This window comes from Camelus ferus, chromosome 2, assembly GCF_009834535.1.
Source record: "Camelus ferus isolate YT-003-E chromosome 2, BCGSAC_Cfer_1.0, whole genome shotgun sequence".
NCBI classification, from domain to species: domain Eukaryota; kingdom Metazoa; phylum Chordata; class Mammalia; order Artiodactyla; family Camelidae; genus Camelus; species Camelus ferus.
The window spans coordinates 91,773,604-91,792,711 of record NC_045697.1 but is presented as its reverse complement, the minus strand read 5'-3'; the positions used below and the strand labels follow the sequence as shown (position 1 = coordinate 91,792,711).

The window sequence follows — 19,108 nt, the reverse complement described above, 5'->3', positions numbered from 1 at the left end:
CCTGGAAAGCGTTGTAGTGTATTGTGAGCAAGTCGTCAAATATGGATAAAATAAGGTTGCACTGACGTATGCAAACAACTAATTAACTGGGCCAAGTATCCTGCTGGGGGAATGGGGTTCTAAAGTCAGCAAGTACTGTGAAAATTGAGTAGTCAAACTTTGCTTTAAAAGCTTCCCAAGGACCAATACCATAAGAAGCACCAGGAGGATTGATCCCAATTGCAGGAACAAAAGATTTCTACTCATCTTCTTTCTCTTTCTTTCTTTCTTTCTCCCTTCTTTCATGAAGGTCTGCAGTTTGAGTCTGATGAGTTCAATGAGCATAACGTGCAATCACTGAACAGTTCTGAGTAGCATAAAATTAGTGCTCTGGAAGTATCAAGGAAAATGACCCCCACAAAAAGTAGGAAAATAGGTTAGATGACATAAAGGTATTGCATTTGAACTGAGTGCATGAGGATAATAATAACAGGCAGAGAATGGAGGTTAGGACACACCGGACTGAGATAACAATGTGAGAAAAGACATGAGGATCTTGAGAATGCCTACCCTGGAACATCAGACCCAGAGAAAGATGTAGTTAACGTGTAAGATTATGCAGAACCTTGAATGTCAGCTCAATGAGTTTGGTCTCATTCTACATCAGTGTGTGACAGCCTTTGATAAGAGTCAGATTCACCCACAAAGCATTTTCTTATGAGAGCCATTATCCAGTATTATGGAGCTAGTCATAAAAGGAATGAAAGTTGCTTCTGAAGCCTGGAAATGGTTTTGATGGTGAAATGTGGACTTCTGGTTTTCATATATATGCCCTGTGGTGCTGGGTGGGGTTTTTTTTTGGGGGGGGGAGGGGATGAGGAGATGATGCATGTAATCCTTTATAATTAAAAAATTACATATGCATACAAAACTGATCTGCTCAATACTTGTCTTAAGAGCTCCTGTCCATGGGGAAACATGAGTGTCTGCATGTTTAAAACATTTCAAACCTGAGTCTCACGAGCACAGAAGCCAGGGACAATTATCGGCAATGGTGAGCCACTATAGGTTTTTGTGATCAGCTCTATTTTAACAATTTTTTTCTGACAATTTCCTGTGAAGGAAAGAAAGTTGAGGACTGAGAATGTTTAGAAAAATTCTAAATAGTTTAAGGATGAGTGGCATCCAAACCACTTCTTAGATACAGACTGGCTGACATTAGATGCTATTCTCCGCTACACAAGCTTGGGAGAATAGCTTCACATAAAGTGTGAATAACAGAAGAAACTGTCGAAATAAAAATTCTGCAAGCAAGAGAGTGTGTTGCTATACTCTGATATATGTTTTAATCGCCCATAAACCTGACTTCAAATCCTAGCTCTGCCATTTATCCGCTGTCTAACTTTGGACAAGATACTGGACCTCTCTAAGTCTTAGATCCTCACCTGGGAAACGGGAGTCGTAGCTGATTTTGATACCAGGCCTCTTTCAAGAGCCAAACACTTAGGGGTCCTGGGGTAATTTAAACATAGGCAGAAGCCAATCTAACTCACAAAGTCTTAGGACATTTTAGAGTCCCAAATATTGGCCAGACATCATGGAGACTGTACACGGGCAGCTCCCACCTGGCTTAAAGTATGAACAATCTGGCCCAGACATACAAAAGAGATGTACAGACTTACAAACACATCAGTGGTTTCTACCTGAAGATCAAACATTCAGTTCCAGACGTGTCAGTTGGAACTATCTTCCCCACAGCTGGAAAACAGCTCAGCCTCATATAGGATATTTCCTTCCCACTGATGTATTTTCCTGACTTTAATTAACTTCCCACCCATCTTTGCAGATAGACTGATCCTAAATCAATGTCCTTTTTTCTCACTGTTTTCAAACCTTCTCTCTTAATCAAGGCAAGGTCTTGTGATAGATACATCTATAGCCTATTCATCTCACGGGGAGGTGCTTCTCTTTCTTGTGATATCGCACAGCGACCCTGAGCTAACCTGCCTCCCACAGGCTGAAACCCACTCAGCATTCTTGGTTCATTTCTGATACCCCATTCTCATGACTCCCGGAGACAACTACCTTATCAGTTTGTCATAAATATCAAATTAAAAATAATATATATATATAAAGTTCCTAGCACTGAATAGGCACTGAATAAATGCAATTTATTAGATTCAGGTTCAAATCCTGGCACCATTTACAAACTAAAGGATAAATTTCTTTATCTGTAAGCTCCACAAATACTAACTACCTTAAAGAGTCGTTATGAGGAGTAAGTAATAAAGTAGGATAACAAATCTAGGCATGTCACTCACTTACAAGGGGCTCCAGAAACATTAATTTCCTTCTTTGAAATTCCACTCCTCCAAAAAAGCACAATGCCCTGGCATTCCGGAGAGAGGGAAAAGGAAGTGAACACTTGGTATGGGCGTAGGCTCAGGAGCCAAGATGTCTGGGCTCGAACCACAGCTTTCACAGCTCTGTAGCTCTGGGTGAGTTATTTAAGCTTTTGGTACTTCAATTTCCACATCTGTAAAAGAGGATAATGATAGTATCTACCTCACACGGGTAGTTGTAGGATTAAACCAGAAGAGACACGTGAGGTGCTCAGGACAGGATCTGGCCCCTAATAACTGCTCAATGAATATTAGTTAGCTAGTACCGTTATTTTGTTTGAAAGCTCCCTGTAGACTTTAGACCATGGCAAAAAAAGCATCAGTGGCATGCACAGTCCCTAGAGGGGAAAGGTTACTCCTGCTCTTCTCAATTGTTAGGGGTAAAAGTACTGTCCGCCATGGCCTTTTTAGATTCACCTACTTTCAGAGCTGAACTGTAATCACTCTTTGTCTTAGGTTCCTACGACTGCTGTAACAAAGTACGACAAGCTGGAATAGCTTAGGTCACGATCTCTCTGAAAAATTTAGGGACGTATTCTTCGAGCATTTGTTGGCTATCTACTTAGTGCTCCTTGGCTTGTGGACTCAACACTCCAGTCTCTGGCTCTGAATTCACGTGGCACTCTCCGTGTCTTCCTTTGGCCTTCTTCCTGTGTGCCTCTGCCCGTGTCTCCTCACCTCTTCTTGAAACAACACCCTAATGACTACAGCTTACCTTAATTACATCTGCAAAGATCCTATTTCCAAATTGGGTCACATTCTGAGTACTAGGGGGTTAGGACTTCAACATATCCTTTGGAGGGGGAGGGAGTGACAGAGTTCAAACCGTAGCACTCTCAAAATACATATTTGGACACAAACCTCATAATTCTTAACAAGAACTCTTTTGATAGCATCCCCCCAAAGCTCTGAATACTGTATAAAATTAAAACTGAATCATGCTGCTACCAGGAAAGGGACACTGAATAGTGTGGACTTTGAAAGTTTGCTATAACCACCCAACTTGCTTTTTGCTGTTAAAAGCGAAGAAAAGTTTGAAAAAGTTTCTATATTTTAAAAACGACAATAACTTTAAGGCAAACATTACTGTTAAATAACTGGTTATACAAAACCCCAAGAAAAGAACCATTTCAAAAATTTGATATGAAGAACACAACCTAAGCTCTATGTGTGTGTGTGTGTGTGTATACATATGCACTTGCACACACATGCACACAGCTGCACATTCATTATTTGCCTCTGTGTCCCTGGAAAAGACGGAAATGATCTGAAATCAAGCAAAGCAGATGGCTGAGTGGGCCTTGTGAATCTCATGTATCCCAAGGAAGATAAAAAGACACTGCAACATTTTTTCAAGAAAAAAATAGAGTTTTTTAAGTTTCTACACTCTGTCCTGTCTATTTCCATGCAGCTTGGAATATTCACTTTTGAAATCTTCGGAGGTTAGGACTCTGAGGAAGACTTACCATCTAAATGAGATAATGCAAGAACCTTTGTTCAGGATACCTTTCCTTGTAAACCAGAAATACACAGACACACTAACACGGCTTACAGACGTGCCTCGCGTTACACTCCAGTTATGTTTCTGAAAGAGCTTTGTAGAAGTCGAAGAAAAATAATCTTTTTACTCAGAAATAATCTTTTACAGAAGTGCTCACTGTTGTTAAAAGAATTTTACGTTTAAGCCTCTTATAAAGCAAGAAATCTTTTGGGAACATTTCTACTGTATAAATGTAAATAACTGTTATTATTTACGTGGAGAACTGTTCCGTACATGATAGAGGGACTGCACCACACAGGTAACATATTAACACGACAAGCCTCATCTCCCTTGCAAACATCTTACACACAAACACCAGATGAGTTTTCCTAACATATTATTTTGCAGTGGTTTCTGACTGGCATTGAGGGTCTTTTATAACCATCTCTCAAGCCTGTAAGAGCTTTGAATACTTTTGGTCACCCAGCTTGATTTCTGCTCCTTAAATCTTTTCTGCCTGTAATTCTGGAATCCCAATAAATTTCTATGTGTGTCCCTAGCATCCTTTGTGATCTAGCTTGCATTTTCTCCTTGAAGTTTTCTTTAACACTCATACCCCACCGTGCACACAGTAATGTTGCCATTTTGTGAATACCTATGGTGTTTTATTATCTCTCATTTGACATCTCTTAATTTCTTCCTCATAAAATAGTTATCTTTTCACAAGTCTTAACCAGTTCAATCATTTCTGAGGGTAATAATTTATAGTCTTTCATTGTGCCTCCTTCCCGTGGCCTGAAATAAAGTCTGTCCTCATGCTATTTGAGGACAGGTTTACTGTTACAAACACAGTCTGTGCACAGCACCGCACTGGATGCCACAGGAAATATGAGTAAGACCTAGTTTCTACCTCAAGTATAACCTGCTGGGGAGGGGGGGAGATTCAAGTAAATACAAAAGGCTGACTATGACAAGGCTACAAGGAGGCTATAAACAAGGGGACAAGGGGAGGGCCAGGAGGAGACAAAGCAGACTAGATGGCTTGCAGTAGTAAGGATCCGGAGGGCCTTCGTGGGGGTGATTTTTGGAATGGACTGTGAGACGGGGGTGGGATTTTCACGGGCAGTAATGGAAGCCATTCGAGAAGCAGAGACCAGACTGAGCACGAGAGCCCTCGGTGAACACTCGCATTTTGTTAGGAACTGAGCAATGAGCAGTGGTAAACAGAAGGTGGTAATCCCAAGGCTGGTTAGCATGGGCAATGTTATAAGGACCTCCATGTCTGGCTGAGAACGTACAAAGCAGTAAGTCATAATGCTCCACTTTCTCCACTTGGAAAACTAGCATAGTTCAGGAAGAGATTTTTGTTTTGATTGGTAACACTGGGTTGTTAATACTGGAATTACACTGTGCCTAAAATCCTAAATTAATTGAAAAGCAAAGCCTGCACTAACCACACTCAGGAGCTTGCACTGTTATTCCTCAAAGCCATAAATCAGAACAAATCAGGACAGAGGCAACTGGGCTTCCTACCAAATATTAGTGAATTTCACCTGCATCTTTCTCTCTCAGGAGAACAAAAAAAAGAAAGAGAGAAAAAGAGGATAAACTTTCAGTTACCCGAATTTGCCAAGGGGACAGATTAGCTATAACTGTGTGAATCTGTCTGCTCAATGCCTCATGTATCCCTGCATGTAGCCAGATAATTGACTGATAATTTTCTAATCATTTGTAAGCATGACTCATTTCTAGGAGGAAGCTGTAACATATCAAGATGAAAGAAACTGTGTTCTCAACAAACATTTAGTTTTCATTCCATATTTTGTATTACAAATAACAACTCACTACATTCATCTTGGTTCAAGTACACTTAGAGGAAGAGAAAGAGAGAAAAAATTAAATACATTTGATTTTTTGTGGGTATTTAATTACAAAAAGAAGAAAAGAACAACAGTGAGTGCTTACAGTAGGCACTCAAATTTTTTCTCAAACTTGCTACATGCCTCTCAAACTAGATAGATTTTCAGATTTCTATATATTACTTAGAAAGCCTCATATTAATAATGGGAAAGTCATCTTTGGGGTCATGGCATGCACTTTTCTATTGGTCAGGAATATTTCTCAGTATATTTTTCTATGCTTGGTTTAGCCTGATTCTAAGTGTGTCCTCTGCTACTCAGGAGACTTTCTATTTCTTTTGTATATGTGTTGTTCTACCAAATTTTTTTTCTCACATTCAACCTAAACCTTTCTTTCCCCTTACCCTGTTTCAGAATATATGTTCTAAGGATGCCAAGTCACAGAAGACTTACATTCTAATCGCTGAGATTTGAAGTTGTTGATTTGCGTTTTCTTTTTTTTTTTTTTTTAATCCATTAGCCACATTCTCTTTTAGCCGCAGAGGAACAGATGTTGAGCTTCTAATAAGAAAAAGCATGAATCTCATAGGAAAACAGTATCTCCTGGTTCTAAAAGCAATATCAGAACAGAGTAGAAGATTCTAATATCTGACTAAATTTTGCTTAGGAAATGAAAACCCTATGGTCTCGTCTGTGTACATTTGCTAATGTTTCAGTCTAAATAACTAGTAAGACCTTCTTAATCTTGATATATATGTCCTCCCAGCAGCAAGGAACTGTGCTTCATTCCAACCCTTAGAATTTCTCTTCTGTGATTAGTTTACCAAGCTTGTAATCCTGAACTTGAACTTCCTACTTTCTATATATAGAATAAAGTGGAATACAGAAGGGCATAATCATTCCTCAATCATAAGTATTCTCAGTTCATGCCATTCCATAGAAAAATAAAGTTTAAAGTGCAATCAGGTACTTTGATAGAAAACCTCAGTTCTTTGATTACTTCTGAAGAGGTATATGCATTAACGTCAAATCATCACTTGATGTAAAAGGCTAGATTTTTCGATAAAAAGCAGCTTTTATAGTACATTTAAATCAGATAGATAAGCAGTTAAATGCCTTTGTGCTTTGTAACTCTGGTCCCCTGGTGTGTCTTCTGATGAATATGGGAATAACTGAAAACCACATTTTGAAACTGACTAGAAATTGGCTAGAATTATGGATATTAGAGTATTACAAGACAGTGGAGTCTGGGTTGGAGGTGGTGTCAGAAAACCCACGTTTAAAGCCCTTAGTATCTGATCTATGTTTTCTTCCTCTTTATTTATCCCCACAAATAACATAGTATCTTGCATAGTGCTAATGTTAAAAAAAAGAAGTATTGTTTTTATACCAGAAAGAAAGAGATGAGGAAGTAGAGACAGTCTGTACAAACAAGTCTTTTGGAGAAATTTTACTATATAGGGAAGTAATAGCTAGAGGAAGGGTGTGAGGTCAAGGGAAGGGGCTTATAAGAGACAGCTTGAAATGGAAAGCAGCCATCTAGGACTTAGATGTGCTATGAAGGAGGAGACAGGAGGGCTTGTACTGCTGTCTGCAGGTTAAATGGGACCTTTAATTGATTTTTGATACAATACCCTATGACTTGCTTATAGTACAGTTACAACTGTGTTTTATGATAGGTACCCTTGTTAATGAAAGGAAGTGAGTTCTACTGGGAGCTTGGTTTTGACTTGATAGCTGTTCATAAGAGGGCAGCAGAGCTAAGAAATCGAGACAGAGCTCTGAAAGGTGGTCCCTGCAGGATACTGACTCTGTTACATACACTTCAAATATACTAGAGGAAGTGGGCCCTTCCTCCCCAGGACCTCAATGCTGAAAACTAGCTTAGAGACCCCAGAGGCTCCAGACTTTGGAACATACTGGAATAACATGACCAGGCTTTGAGATCTGGAGGGAAAGAAGCAATTATAGAGCTTTTTGAGTGCGGCAGAATGGCTAGTAGAGAGGGAAGATGTAGCTATTATGTTTAAGCACTTTTAAAAAGAATGAGGTCATTAAGCATTTGTCAAAGCCATTATGCATTTGTACAACATCAAGAGTGAACCCTAAAGTAAACTATAGAATTTGATAATAATGTGTCCATGTTGGTTCATTGATTGTACCAAATATGTCACACTGATGAGGGATGTTGAGGGTAGGTGAATATATATGTGTGGGTGGGGAGGGCTATGTGGGAACTCTGTATTGTCTGCTCAATTCTGCTGTAAACCTGAAACTGCTCTAAAAAAATAAATCTATTATTAAATAGATAGATAGATAGATAGATAGATAGATAGATAGATAGATAGATAGATAGATAGAAAGAATGATGCTGGACCATTGTTTATTATAAATAGACTGATTCCCCTAGAGTAATCACCACGACTACTAGTCAAAAGAATGATTGTTGATATAGAAGAAGAATCAAATTTGTTCTATGCAACTTTGTAAAGTTAGGACTAGAATAGGGAGACAGAATCCACTCAGTATTAGGAAGAGCACCACACACACACAAAAAAAAAAATGTTGAGTTATGTCCTTGAAGTATTGAAGCAGGGGAATAAATATGTATTAAATGATTTAATAAACCTAGAGCCATTGTTTTCCATAGACAAGTTCTGTGACCCACCTCTACACCTTTGTTCATGAAGACTAATTCTCCACTCTTCAACACGACTTCATTGCCTAAATAACAATCATAGCTGACACTCATTATATGCCGGGCACTGTTTTAAATGCATTTTGCATATTGACTCTTTTAATCCTCATGACAATCCTATGATTATTATACAATTACTATCTCCCTTCTATGTATAAACTGAGGAACAGAGAGGCTGACTTGCCTGAGGTCACCCAGAGAATAAGTGGCAGAGCCAGGATTCAAACCCAGGCATTTTATTTCCAGTGTCCTTTCTCTTAAAGCATTACTAGTTTATTCCCTCTACTCTCTGACCCTTTCCTAATCTCCTCTCCCCTCATAACAGTGGTTCTTAAACTTGTCTGTTTCAGAATAACCTGGAGAATATGTTAAAACACTGACTACTGAGGCTCACCTCCAAGTTCTTAATTCAGAAGGTCTAGGGTGGGGCCTGAGATTTTGCATTTCTAACAAATTCACAGGTGTTGCTGCTGCTAAGCCTGCTGCCCTGGAAATCTCACTGTGAGAACCACTGGCCTGCAGAATCATTGTTTGTAAAATATTCAGCTAATCTGGGGGCTTAGTAAATAGTATCCATGAGGCCAAAGGCTATGCATTCTTACCAAAGAAACACAATTGGTCTACTTAAAGAACAAAGCTCATTAACTCTTGTACAACCACCCCGGGCAGTTCAATCAAGATTGTCATTCAGGATACAGAATGCTTCCTTTCCATTGCCCCGCCATTCCTCAGACATTATTTTCTACATGGCCAAAGCTGGGATTCTGCCACCCGTAGGTTCCATCAAGTGGGGATGGGAAGGTATACTCAATAAATTAAGGCCCAGAGCCAGAAGTGACACATGTCATTTCTACTCACATTCCATTTGCAACAATTAAGTCATCTGACCAGAATAACTACCAGGGAATTTTAGAAGTATTCAATATATTCAAAAATTTGAGACCATAGATGGAACATAGGAAGACAGCTTTGGTGGTTAATATGTAATCTCTGCTACAAATCTACTTCTTATACTTCTACTTTGTCCCTTCTAAACACATGCCCTGACTCCCTAACTGCACTAGATACTACCTTCACGCTTTATGTTCTCATGGAGTCCAGAGCAGTCACAATTTCCACACTGGAGGGACTCAACAACTGTGATCAATCAAATTACCCAGAGTAAGGTATTTAACTAACCTATAATTATTTAATTACCAGAGTATGCTAATGATATCTGTTCTATCAATCTTAAAGACATACTATAAAAATTGTCATTGCTCTTAGATTATGTCAGGCAGTTCACTTAAGCATTTTACTTAAATCATTCATTTAATCATCACACAAACCCCGTTTCCTGTAAGAAAACCTCATTTTTCAGGTTAAGGAAAGAAAGCCATATGAAGATTAAGTGACTGGCCCCAATTACACATCTATTATTTGGTAGAACTGAGTTTTGGATACACACAGATGTGACTCCAAGTCTTTGCTTTAAACTACTACTGAACCTTCAAATATACAAACATGAAATGATTAATTATTTAATGTATGAACTGAGCCACCTTTCAAAGATTAGAAGGTTATTCATGGCATTAATATTTAGTTTGATGGTGTTTCGCTAAGAGATTACTGCATGAAGTCATAGGAGTCTGATTTCGAGGCATCTAATCTACTTGTCCTCAAGCCTAGTTGAGTGCAAGGATTATGCGGAGAACTTCTAAAGAAAAAAAAAGCCACTGTCTGGACCCACTCCAGAGCAATAAATCAGCATCTCTGGGGTGAGGAACAGGCATCCATATGCTAATATATGTTTTAATTGCATAGATCTAACCAACAGAAGGTATTCAACTAATGAAGGGGTGGTCGTGCTGACCCAGCAAGCAGGCAGCATCCGGACCGGAAGACCTAGATGCCAAGCTACATTTCATAGGTGAGCTTTAAAACCTTACTGCCTTTAAACCAAGGTGTATTATTAGAAGTCTTCAATATTTCCATTCCCAGATTCTGTTCGGCACACATTCCTTAGTTTAGATAAGTTTTCTTTTAATGGTTGGTACTCTATAACGTTGCCTCCATGCTGTGACACACAACTCATAGGAAGTTCTTTTAGTGAGACATTTAATGAAAATGCCCTTTGATGAGAACCAAGATGGACCTTACCCTGAAATCCTCAGGATGACAAATAGCACAATCAAGTTCCAATATTGGTTATCAGTGCAGTATTGTTCCATATTGTTTAAGCCTCTGTGTAGCCCACCAGGGTATTTTCAAAGCCTGCTAACCACTGCAGCTCAGACCATGTCTACATTCCCATCTCTGTCATCTATTATCCCTCTTAAGAGAAGAGAAGAAAGTATTCCTTCTTCTGGAAGAACAAAAGAGCTAGTGATGAAATAGAAATTCTGTAGTGTATCTAAATTTTAATACTTAATCTGTAGCAGAGACTATTAGGTGTTCTTCAATACCCATCCTCTCTTTTTCCTCAGTAATGGAATCCCTGAATATTAGTTGGTCACATGAAGGCACAAAAATAAAGACCGCATCGATGCTCCATGTGACCCAAAGATGAAGTTCTGGCCAATGGAATCTACGCAGAAACAATTTGTGAAAGTCCTGAGAAGTAACCTTAAGGTGAGGGAGTATGCCTATTTATTTCTCTTTCCTTCTTCCTAATCTCCAAAATGATGATACGATGACTGGACCTCCAACAGCCACCTCAGACAGAGAACCCGACGGTGCATGTTGAAGATGGCAGAATCAGAAATGATGAACGTGGATTCTCAGTGAGTTGGGAGTTGTCCTACCAGCCCAGGACTGTCTGTATTACCTTTTCTCTCCGGTTAGACTACCTCTATTTTGTTTGCTTTACGAGGGGGAGGTAATTAAGTTTATTTGTTTTTAATGGAGGTGCTGGAGATTGAACCCAGGACCTCATGCATACTAGGCATGCACTCTACCACTGAGCTATACCTCCCCCCATCTCTATTTTGGTATTTCTGTCACCTGCCATGGAATCGGATGCCAACTAATCCCTGCTCACTGAAATAAAAAGTCACAAATGGATTAGCAAACTATTATAGAAGACATTTTCATATTTAAAGGCAATCATTTAAAACTGATATTTTATGATGAAATTGCATATACTTTCCTGGCTGCTACTTCCTTGAGCTGTAAGAGGGAGAGAAAAGGTGAAATATACAACTATCATGGAAGGAAATGTGAGAGTTTGAAATCATTTAATGTAAGAAAAAATTGTTTCTAGGTGTCTGTTGTCTGAAAGCTTGCTGAGGTGCATTGGCACCTAGAGAAAAATGTAAGTAGGAGTAATGTTTTGTAAGTTTACCCCTTAATGAAGAGGCTGCATTATTTTTAAATGGTGAACACTGAGTAAACAAGCAAGAGGAAAAAAATTTTTTTCATGTAAGATAAAAACAACTTTCCTTTGCAAGCAGCCACGTTCTCTGGAGGGAGGAGCGGGCGCTGGCACAGGACGGTGATGGACATCAACCTCGCTGTTCCCCGAGGTCCAGGCGTGCGGCGCTGTCTTATAGGTTCCAGGAGCAGCTGCCACAAAACTCAGTTTGAGCTTGTAACACCTGCCAGAGATGGAGTCGCTTGGGAAGAGGAGGTCAGATGCTGATGGTCCTTTTGACGAGGGGATGCCCAGGCTGATTCTAGTGACAATCTTGTGTCACATGTACTGAATGTGCTGATGTGGGAGTGGAGGGGAAGACAGACATTGAAGTTCTTTGTGGCAGAAGACAGGAAGCGCACTCAGACCAGAAACAGGTCAAGAGCACACTAAGCTGCTGCCCTGAGATCAACCACCACTTCCCTCCCCGAGAGTTTCTGATGAGAGTAGAGAAATCACTCTTCCACACCCGCTCCCCTCCTACCAGCCCTTCCTAAATGCTCTAGCCAGCTCTTCATTTAAACCTCTCTTCCAAAATGCAGCTAAAAATCTCCAAGTGAGTGCACAGGGAGATATTTGTCATGATTAAAGATTTTGAGAATGGGAATCAAGTTGGTCCTATTCGATGTGAAAAGAAGCCGCGGAGAAGGTCAAAGGCCTGCGCTTAGTGAAGCAGAAGATTCTAATGGAATATCAGAGCTCGAGAGAGAGACGCTGACCTGTGAATACAGATTTGTACTCACCCTCTCCTTTGCTCTTTCAATTAATTTCGATTACCCAATTGCTGGTTTTGACCATGGAAGTTCAAACAACACCCAACAGAAACATTTCTAATGATGAAACATAGTTTGAATCAACTTTCTTCTAGAATACAATTTACCTGAAGCCTCAAACCTTACCCTGACCCACAGGGGTAAAAAGGCACACATCACAGTGTCCATCCCTGTACAGTTGGAAATGGATGCAGAATCAAAGCTAGGAGACCGTGCCCGTTGGGTGGATGCAGGTCTTTCTCTGGGTTTGTAATGTTTCAGGCTGCAGTGTGGGTGTGGGTGCAGAACAAAATGCAGGTCCCCAGCAGCATTTCCAGCAGAGCTTCTGTTGTCTCCCACCAGGCAGCAGTATTTGCGGGACTGTAATTATTATTATTTGCTTTTTTAAAAGATCAGTTCAAAAATCTTGAGTAATAATTTACCTCACAAGAATTTGCTCATTATGTAGCTATTCCATCCCTTCTGCTCTTTCAAAAACCTTATTTTTGTAGCGAGGCATGAAATAAACTCCCAGAGTTTCTAGAGCAGGTCTTTTTCTATTCATGTGATTGCAAACAGAAACTCCTTATTCAAGAAGGAAAAGGTTATTAAACCGACTGAAGGTCTTTCAATATTAAAATAGAAAGAAAGGAACTGTGACTGCCATCTTAACCGTGAGGCAGGATGTGAGAGGTGTGAGCTATGTGCAGCTCCAAGCCGGCCTGTCCAAACCGGCATGTGGCCAGCCGTCAATTTAAAAGTCAATTTGTTAATAATCTCATTTGCAATGTGTTCAGTTGTTTTTTTTAATATCTGCTTATTGTTTTGGGGTGTCTAGGCTTGTCTTCTAAATGAAATTCAAGTAAGTACGGGAAGCATCTTAGTACTCAAGCAATGATTCCGAAGTGCATCTGAGGTCAGAACATGGACCTCCTCCACGCAAACGAAGCCCTCCTCTACTAACTCTAGACCTTCAGCTAGTTTAGCACTGATGTGGGGCAAGGGTTGAGGCTGATTATGTTGTAAAACAGAGTCCTGTAATTTTTGGCATTCTGACTGTCACGTCCCGTCGTTCAGCCATGCCACAAACAGAGCAATTTTCTTTTATGAAACATATTCGATTGCATCCCAACCCAGAAGTTTTAGGGATTCTCTCTAGCAGCCTCTCCCTATGCATAAATTGTCCCAAAAGCATCCCAATTGCTCTCAAGACTGCAAGACATATAGAAATTACCAGACAATACCTCTGGAACACCACAGGCTTCACAGGGAAATTAGGCAGAAACGTCATATTAAGCCACCTTATTGGGCGTTATCAAGAAACAAAATGAACTAATTATTATTTCCTTTTTTCCCTCCAATGATTTGCAATTCCTGGATGAAACCTGAATAATACCAAAAGGTTTCAAGGCAACCCTTTAGAAAGTGACCTTTTGCTTTCCCCATTTCATTTGCCCTAAGTGTTAATTGACTTTGAAAAAGCAGTGTATTATCTTTTTAGAAAAAAGAAAAGGATAGACCTGATTTGTGAACACCAACATCCTACAGCATCAAAGTGTTGTTTAAATCATCGCCCAGCAGAGCTGAGAGCAACTATCCAGGAGAGAACAGATTTAAAAAAAAAAAAAAAAAAAAAAAAGTCTCAGAATGAAAGAGTGCCACTGCCATCTAGAGGGAGATGTGATAATAGCCAGCCATCAACTCAAGCAAGGAAATGATTTTAATTATCCTGCATTGCCGGTAATTATCCTATGTATTTGGTGAGCAGAAGTCATATTTATTCACTCTTTGCTCTAAGAAAAGCATGGACTTGGTGGGGACTAGTGGATGTGGGAGTTTATGAAAGGTAGTTCTCGCCTAGTAAGATGCTTCCTGAGTTACTGGTAGGTACACAGCGTTGGTGTGAGTACTCGTCTGATTGTGTGAAATGACTTTGCTCAGAGCTTCAGAGGATCACATGTGAGTTTTCCTTAGACCTCTAGGCCCCAAATCAGTATACTTTCCACACATTTAGGACATTTCTTCCTTACAGCATAATTTGTCCTCCAGAATAAAACAGAATTCCTTTAAAAAAATTCTGTTGCCATTCACTTAAATGAAGTTGCAAAGACGTTTAATACATATTAAATTAAAATAGCCTAGAAGAATATGAAAGCAAGAGTACCTATAGCTATAAAAAAGCCAGATTTGGAAACATCAGGCTTATAGAGCTTATGGAAGTGGGAGGCTAAGAAAATAAGGCTGTTGATGTTTTCATTAGTACTCAGGCCAGGTAAAAAGAAGATAGAAATTATTATGGTATGTTATTAATCGCTTTTGACATACAATTGTTTAATTTAGAATGTAGATTTAATTTAGAAATAGAATGTAGTGCACATGGAACAAAGCTGCATCTCTTGAAAGCATTCTCCCCCTTGGAGAATTTTTTTCTGTTCTCAGCAATCTTGGGGAAAGGTGTTTTTGTGAATCATAATAACAATGCCTATATTTAATATCATTATTTAGTGGTTAATTAAAGAGTATTTTTTGACTTTGAGCCAAAGAGTAGTATTTCCACTATGCCCTTGAAATTTCTATTTTAAAAGACTCTAATTTTACTTCAGTTTTACCAACTCTGTTTCAGCAAAGAGCATTTCACCTGTCACGTGAGTCTTGTCAGCATTATTTAAACCATGGTCTTTCCCTTCATCAAACTGAAGAAGGGAATGGCACCAAATTAGTCGTTTAGCGTGATTTCTTCTTTGCGCCGTGAGTTTGCAAGTATCGAGCAGCTCTGTAATACAGGAAAGCAATACTTCTATTTCCTCATTTAAAAAAAATAAGTACTAGACTAAATGACTTTTATTCTTTTCACTGTGGAGTCCAAGATCCTGGTTATATTGCTACATGGTCATGTGGTTAAAAATTAGATATAAGCTAAACTAAAAGGATCAACAAATACGAGTAAATAAACAAATGAGTAGAGCTTAAGTTTTACTCACGTTTGATTAGAAAATTAGTTATAATTAATTACTGTGTTAATATATGGAAATCTCTATAAGTAAAAAGTTATGTTGACATGGATAAAATTTATCAGAACATTTTTATACTGAATTAAAGTTTTCTTATTTTTGATTCTGCAGTTTTATGATGATGAATCTAGATACAGATTTTCTTTCATACACCCTTCTTAGATGGATTCACCAGGCTTCCATGATATAAAACCTCCATGATCTTTCATCAGTTCTAGGAAATTTACAGCCATTATTTTTTGAAATATTTTATTTTCTCCATTCTCTGTGTTCTCTCCCTTGTGGAATTCTGACTAGACATATGCTATATTTTCCTACTTTGTGTTCTATGCTTTACTTAACTTCTCTTTCATGCTTCCCATCTCTTTGTCTCCGGGCACCTCATTCTGCACAATTTCTTCAGCTACATCTTCCAATTTATTAATTTTATCTTGTGCTGTTTCCAGTCTTCTGTTAAACCTGTTTACACAGTTTTTATTTTAAAATTTGCTTTTTAGATTTCTAGAAATTCTATTTTTTCATATCTGCTTAGTCATTTTATTAGCTTGTTCTTCATTAGTTTTAAAATATTACTCTATTTCTATAAACACACTGAATAAACATGCTTATTTTCTCTTCTGTCTCTAATATTATCAATACCTGAAGGCTTTTTGAACTTGACACTATCATCTGCTGCTTCTTATGGTTCTCACTTTCTTGTTTTGTTTCTTTTATGTTTTGGGATTTGGGTTATGAATTCATCTTCCTTAGGATATTCATGGGAATTTTTTTTCATTTTCTTAAGTTTAATTGCTATCAGTTTTGGTGATATCAGTTTTTTTCTTTTTTTTTAATTGACATATAGTTACAATGTGTCAATTTCTGGTGTACAGCATAATGTCCCAGTCATGCATATATATACATATATTCATTTTCATATTCTTGTTCATTAAAGGCTATTACTAGATACTGAAAATAGTTCCCTGTGCTACACAAATTTGTTTTTTTATCTATTTTTATATATAGTGGTGAACATTTGCAAATCTCAAACTCCCAAATTTATCCCTTCCTACCTGCTTCTCCCTGGTAACCATAAGATTGTTTACCATGTCTGTGAGTCTGTTTCTGTTTTGTAGATGAGTTCAAGAGTGTCCTCTTTTTCCTCTTTTCTTTTTTTAGATTCCACATATGAGTGATATCATGTGGTATTTTTCTTTCTCTTTCTGGCTTACTTCACTTTGAATGATGATCTCCATGTTGCTGCAAATGGCATTATCTTATTCTTTTTTATTGCTGAGTAGTATTTCATTGTGTAAATATACCACAACTTCTTTACCCAGTCATCTGTTGATGGACACTTAGGTTGCTTCCATGCCTTGGGTATTATATTCAGTGCTGCTATGAACATTTGCATATATCCTTTCAAATTTGAATATACTCCAGATATATGTCCAGGAGTGGGATTGCTGTATCATATGGTAAGTCTATTTTTAGTTTGTTTTTTTTTTTTTTTTTTGAGGAATCTCCATACTGCTTTCCATAATTCTGCACCAAACTACACTCCCACCAGCAGTGTAGGAGGGTTTTCTTTTCTCCACAGCCTCTCCAGCATTTATTGTCTGTAGATTTTTTGATGATGGCCATTCCTTCAGAGAAGGTTTGAATTTGCTTTTTCCATAAACCCAAAACACATCAATCTCACACCACTTCAGACTTACATAAGGACTGTCCTGTGGCTAGAAATCCTTAAGAGATCTTTTCTGCCACATTTCAAGAGAAGTAGCTTCCCTTATTGTGGTAACAGTGGAAAGGCAAGGACTATTATTTTTAGGTTCTGTTTCATTCTTATCCTGACGGTACAGGGCTTTGGGGTCCCATTTTCATGAGGTCTCTTTTAAAATTCCCACATTCAGCAGGCCCTAGGCTTTTCCTCCCATTTTCCATACTCTGTGGAGACATAAAAACTAAAGATCAGACCACCTGAATTTGGAAAATACTCTCAGGGGGAAAGTTGGCCTCAATGTCCCAGTTATCTGTCAGAGTTCTCGCTTTGCTTAGGTTTTGCCTCCGAGAATTTCTTAATTCCTTGCCAGAACATCAATGATGTGATAATGTGAAAGGTTTTCAGCTGTTTTTAGGCAAAAGGTCTGTCAAAGAATCTAGACAGCCTTACTGCTAAAAACAGAAGTCCATTTATATTGAATCTAAGCATAAATCTATACATGTATTACATTTTCTGTAACTAGAAATACTGAAAACTTTCTTTCTTGCTACATATTGCTTAATGATTTGACTGATCTTCCAAAATAAACCTAAGATATCTTTCCATATAAATCTTTGAATATCAGTCCCTTGCATCAGGATAAAATTCAGTCTCCATGACACATCTTACAATATGTGTAGATCTAGTCAACATTTCTAGCTTTCCCTTTCTCTTCAATCAACACCATTACCATTATCCCCATCATTCAGTCATAGTGAGTCAAACTCATATTTCTGTTCTTTGTACTCGCTCAAACCTTTTCACATGTTCATTGCTAGAGCACTGTTTTCCTCCTAGTCTTCCTTCAAGTTTCAATTTATCTGTCACCTCTTGCAGGAAGCCTTTCCTGAATCCCAAATCCAGGTTGAGTCATGCCCTTCCTTGGTACTCCTAATTAGACATAATTCTTTATCACGTTATTCCCTGTCACAGTTTTTGTCACACTATTACAACTGCCTGTTTATATTTCTGAATTCTTTACTATAACATATGCTTTATAAAAGCAGGTACATTTTGTCCTGTTCGGTTATATACTTGGCACTTACCACAATCCTTGCAACATAATAGACACTCAGTGAATTTTTTATATGAAAATAAAGTATTTTTTGCTTTTTCCTAATTGTAAACAAAGGTATCATTGTGCCTGGGTATGTCTATGGAATTGAGTCATAAATTATTGAGTAATACAAAGATATAAGGATTTGTATTCACCTTAAGGACATCGTTATTTCAGAAACTTATTTTTATCTTGAAAAAGCAATCTTCCAAAATATTAAACACAAACCTGAAACTCAGTTAATGCAGTTGCCAAGAGGGCATCAAATCATAAAAGCTTCGAGGACTGTGTTCCTATTGTCTATAAAGAATGATTTAATTTCTTCATTATAATTCCTGCAGCATTGAAAGGAAACAAGGTAAAAGACTCATCAGAAGGTCTTCCTAACTGAAATCTTAGGAGATTGTGGTAATTTGACATTCATTAAAACAAAAGTTAAAATGATTAGAGCTAGAGAGACCCTAATCTTGCCCGTGTCTAACCAAAGGGAGGAAAGGCAGTGTGATGTGCCTACAAGTTGTATAAATTTTACCTTTCTTCCTTTTTCTCTCTTCAGTCACTTGTTCTGTTTTTCTGTTGCTAATTCATTGCTTTCAAGATTCATGTGATGGCCTTATTTTCATCAGAATTAACCTAAGGAATTTAATTTAGCCAATATTGTACACATGCTACAGAATATCTGCCAGCTAAACAATTTCAGGCTGAAATTGCAGCAACCACTGTGATTTTTTAAAATAC

The 19,108-nt window shown here is 38.3% G+C and overlaps 1 protein-coding gene and 1 non-coding gene across 2 annotated transcripts in view; both read right to left on the bottom strand.

The window, feature by feature from the left end:
• LOC102513647 (UPF0462 protein C4orf33 homolog) overlaps positions 1 to 19,108 on the bottom strand; it is a 577,478-nt gene that overhangs the window by 364,467 nt on the left and 193,903 nt on the right. The window lies entirely within an intron of this gene.
• Positions 11,300 to 11,371, bottom strand: TRNAT-AGU. Its single transcript has one exon. It is a non-coding gene; the product is annotated as a tRNA-Thr (tRNA).